Below are 5,025 nucleotides of genomic sequence, written 5' to 3' on the forward strand. Positions count from 1 at the left end.
GGCAGATGGAGAACATCCAAGGTTTCCCTGTGGAAACAAACGGTTTCATAGAGTTCGGTCCATGCAGGCAGATGGAGGATCATGGAGAGGGCCGCCATGACAGGCCTGAACCCGAAGCTGGAAAGACTGAATGAACCACAATGGCAAGATGGCAAGGCAGCGACACACAAAACTCCACAAGTGCGTTGCTGTCATACCTGTAATGTGGGTGTGCAGTGTAGGCACAAAAAAAGTTAAAACGAGAACAACAGGAACAAAAAAGATCAAGTCGAAGCGGAGCTCCTGTCAGCAATACAATTCTGCTGTGCACTTGACGTAAGTCACTCATTACCAGTTCTATTTTGTATAGGCTTCGCCCTTTAAGGCTATCGCTAGTGGGTTTATTGCTTCACGCGCAGCGCAGCACTGAAAACTTTATTCTACACCCACCTGCTCTGTGGGCCTCACCCCCGGTCCGTATATATTATGGTGAGACCGGGTAATCGGCTCCCATTTTTTCTTCAGCCAGCTAGCTAGTACTGTCAGAAGAACGAAGAGGGAAAAGATGTCCAGCTTTGACCTGCACAACTTTTGCTAAGAATGCCTGTGTCTCCGCCACGCCAACCTCCTGCCATCCCTGTGAGCTCTTCCTCCCCAAGGAGAAGCAGAGACGAGCAGCCTTGTTCAAGGTAAGTGCCGAGGAGTGTTTTTCCGTGGCGGGCCACTACCCGCTAGACAACGCCATCGCCTTTTCTAACGTTTTTTCCTCGCGGTGAATCGGATGATTCCCTCGAAAAAGGTGATGTTGGCAGCAGCTTCACTGAGTGTTTTTTCTGTTGAGGGCCCTACTCACTGGACGACGCAACCGACTTTTCTAATGTGTTTTCCTCGCGTTGAATCGGGTGATTCCCTCGAAAAAGGCGTTGTTGGCAGCATCTCTGCTGAGTGTTTTTTCCGTGGCGGGATGCTTATGTGCGGGACGATGCCACCGCATTTCTTTGACGCAGAGTCACGCAGTGAATCGAATGATTCCTCTGTGAAAGGTGATGCTGGAAACAACCTTGCTGCCCCTTCCCTCCTGGAAAGCGTAGTGACGGAAGAAAAGCGGTCAAACGGATGCTTAGCCACCTCGGGTCTTGCCACATCGGCGACCACACCGCTCCCAGCCGTCGGCGCCCTCCTCTCGGAGCTGCCTGGCATAATCCAGGAGACTACCAACACAAAGGGACTTTCCGTCCCTCACCTCCCTCCGCCCTGATCGGACGATCTGGCGGGAAGGTTTGGCTCCGCCCCGGCTCGTTGCCCTGATCCCATCTGGCCTCGCTGTCCAGCTGTGACATCACATTGGAACGAGGTTGCAGCTGGGCCCGGCAAGCTGAAGACATCCGTCTCCACCTTCGCCTCCATCTCCAGAGTGGAGGGTTTTTCCGATCAGTGTTTTTTCCCTCAGTTCTTCCCCCGGAGCAAAGCCTGGCGGAGGCGCTTGGGGCAAAAGCTTCCAGGATGGACCGGCAACCTATCCCTCCAGGAAAGCATGACCAGAGGGTGACAAAGAGCTCTCCAACCGAGCTCACCAGTGCACATTCCAGGCAGTCGCAGCGAACAGCAACATCGCTCTGCTGGCCTACAGCATCTCAAAAGAGGATGGAGGAAGCAGACCTGCTGGAGGAGACGAAGAGCTCTCTCTGTAAAGCCGCTGACGTCATCTTAAAAGTCTGCCTGTCCCGCATTGCCGCCCGGATGACCATGATCCTTGCCATCCTTGTCCGAAAGGCTGCAGAAAGACTTGCTGGAGGGCCCCATCACCCAGAGGCGCTGTTCGGGGCCAACTTCAGGACCATCCTTGAGAAATCGCAGAGGTCCGAGGAGGTCTCAGAGACTGTACACCATCTGGTGACGTTACAGTCCTCCTCCCACCCCTCTGGCCGCTGGAGGGACCGCCTTGGCCAGCAACAGCAGCAGAGGCGTTCCACAGCTGCGGCAGCGACTTCACGCTCCGCTCCTCTGCCGGCCCCCTCCACCAGGGAACAGCTCCTTGAGGGGAATGTGTGTGTTTTTTGACTATGTATGTTTTGAAATAAAACAGAAACATCCCTGAAAGTAAAGTTTCATCTGAGACTGTCAGATCAGCTGATCTCACAGCTGCCTCTCTTCACACATTCCCCACACAAAACAAGCCAGTAACCTCTAAACAGCTTTTTAAATGACACCACAGTTCAGTAAATATCACAAAACACTCGTCTGCCACGTCAGCTAAAATTATGTTTTTTTTAGCAGACGGATCCCTCGTTTTCAGCCAGAGGCCATTTTTAATTTATGCTGTTTTCTGCCCACTCACAGCACAGTGGGAGTAAACGTGTTTTCTCCATGACAGTTGCAGCCTCCACCGAAACGGCGTTTCACTCAGAAAGCGTTCACGCTTCCCCTCAGTGTACGCCGGCTCACCTCAACTCTGATGTGAGACCACAGCCTGGGCTCAGCACAGAGGCACACATACAGACTTTTTTCTTTCTGAGTCCCCCTGGGGTTCCCCCCGGAGAATCTCCAGAACGGGTGATGGTAGTAAGGGTTATTTAGTCTGGTTGACGTTCATGAAAAACATGACACAACACAAAATGCGTGCCCGATCTCCGAGCGTTACTCGGAGTGGCACCGAGTGTGCTCCCTAGACAGATGGACGGACCGTCTGATCAGCAGGGGTTACACGCTGCAGTTTGCAGCTCAACCCCCACCGTTCAGAGGGATTATAGAGACGGTTCTGTCTTCTTCAGAACAGAGCTCGTCTGTCCAGTCAGAAGTTCAGGAATTTCTGATGAAAAACGTGATTTCCAGAGTTCCCAACGGAGAGGAAAATAATTTTTTTTCCCTCCCACTACTTCCTCATTCTGATTAAAAAAAACAGAGGGATGAGACCCATTCCCGACCTGTTCATGTTCAGCAATTCGATCATGGGGAGACAATTCCATATGCTGACAAACAGCTGCTGGAGAACTTTACCAGAACGACTGGTTTTCACCTCCATAGATCTTTAGAGCGCATATTTTCACATTTTCCATCATTCTGAAATACCCCATGCACGTTCTCGAAATGCGTGGAGACGGCTCTGCAGTCGTTACACATGGCAGGAATGAGAATTCTTTTTATCTGTACGATCTGCTCTTATTGGCTCGGTCCAGTTAGAAAGCAGTCGCACAGACCTGTAGTGAACTAAGCCTCAGGTCAAAACCTGGCCTTGAGGGCCTTCCTGGAACAAGAACTGTATTTCATTGATTTGAGTCCAGAAACACAAGATTAAGTTCATCCAGAGACTTTCTAAGTGTCCTGCACTGATCAAGTGAAAGAAAACTCTCTTTTTTTATTATTATTACTATTTTACAAATGTTTGATAATCAAAGTGTGTTTAGTTCAAACCATTTTTAAATGTTGAAGTGAACTAATCATTTTTAATAAACTGTGAAACAGTATTAATGATTTTTAATCCTCATTCAAAGTAGAAATCAAATTGGAATGTGTTACGGAGTAATTCATGCATTTTCTGATTTTCTGTCTGAAATGAGCAAATTGTGTAAGTTGGTCCAAGGTTGGAGGCAAGAAAACAAGTTGTTGGAACAAACTGTCATGTTTTTATATCCTCTCAGACGTAAATAAGAGGCTGGCACCTGTTTTCCCCCAACTCGCCTAAATATTTCTCTCGTCTGTCTGAAAAACATTTTCAATCTGTTCCATAACATTCTTGCTGTTTTTCTGACTTCTAGTGACCTCTTGCGTCACAAAAACACACCCCTGTCTGGTCGATTTTGACCAATCAGGAACCTCCCAAATGAACCGGAAATAGAGCTCTTTAAATGTCGGTACTTCCTAGTTCAAACCAGCTTCAGCGCGGGCTTCAGTCGTTTGCAGCTCCAGTCGAGTTCAGTTCTGGGAGCAGAACCGAATGGAAGAAGTGCTGGGAGAACAGAAGTCCAGGCATGATCCAGAGCTCTTCCGAGTCTTGTGGGAATTATGCAATCTTCCACATCTGAGTGGAACTTCTGAAGGACTCCACTCATGTGAAGTCCACTCGTGAGGTGAACTTGTGTCGAACAAGTACCGCCACTACTTCGGACGATTCACAGCTGTTCCTACGGAGACGCTGAAAGGGTGCGTTAAATGGAACTTCGTACCAGTGGAGACATCTCCTCCAGGTAAAGAGTTGATTTATACCACCTAAGTGTACCGAGGAAGAAGCTGGGAACTCAGCGGAGCGTGCCATTGCTGATACTGACACATTTCCCTCATCCATCTTTTCCTTCACTCTAAACTTCATTTCCATCTTTAAAACTCTTCTATCTGCTAGAAATCATTCCAGATATTTTCAGAAATGTCTGTTGTGAAGAGAGAAAACCATCGCCGTATGGTTTCTAATTGTACAGCTTGCTAAATTAGCCATGTTGTTATTTTTCAATTTGCCAAATTAATGTAAATGTGTGATGTTAAATTTTGATTCTGAAAATAAATGACCACATTCATTTGATGGGTCAAAGAAAATTAACGTCTCACGTTACATCTTATTAAGTTCAATGCACGATATTATCCAGTCCAGAAAAATGAATGAATCCGTTTAATTTATGAATATATCACAGAATATGTTCATCTACAGACCAAAATGCTAGTGTTACACCTGCTAAACCTGGGGTCTTCTATAAACTGGGAAAAAGTTCAGTTTGTCCGTCCCAGATGATTGTTTATCTGGAAGTGGAGCTAAACTCAACCACAATGAGAGCCTTTTATCACAGCTGAGCTGAAGCTCTGTCAGCTCGGCTCCGCTGTGTCAAACTCTGCAGCATAGTGAGAGTCTGCCTGTCATGCGACTCCTGGGACGATGTCAGCGGCCCACATCGTGGTTTCTCTGGGCCTATTTCACATGAGACACCTTCAGAGATGGTTCACCCGCCTGTGCATAGATCCTGTGCGCCAGAAGAGGCAGATTATCTTTGTGCCCCCCCCCCCCCCTCCACCCCCACCGTGAGAACCGATATGAATCACTGGGGAAACCCCCTCATTCTG

General features: G+C 48.1%; 1 protein-coding gene across 1 annotated transcript in view; it reads left to right on the forward strand.

The window, feature by feature from the left end:
* The window catches only part of mbtps2 (membrane-bound transcription factor peptidase, site 2), a 45,017-nt gene that overhangs the window by 27,131 nt on the left and 12,861 nt on the right, over positions 1-5,025 (forward strand). The gene's annotated exons all lie outside the window — the stretch shown is intronic.

The sequence above is a fragment of the Nematolebias whitei genome, chromosome 20, assembly GCF_014905685.2.
Source record: "Nematolebias whitei isolate Nwh7 chromosome 20, NemWhi1, whole genome shotgun sequence".
In the NCBI taxonomy this organism is placed as follows: Eukaryota; Metazoa; Chordata; class Actinopteri; order Cyprinodontiformes; family Rivulidae; genus Nematolebias; species Nematolebias whitei.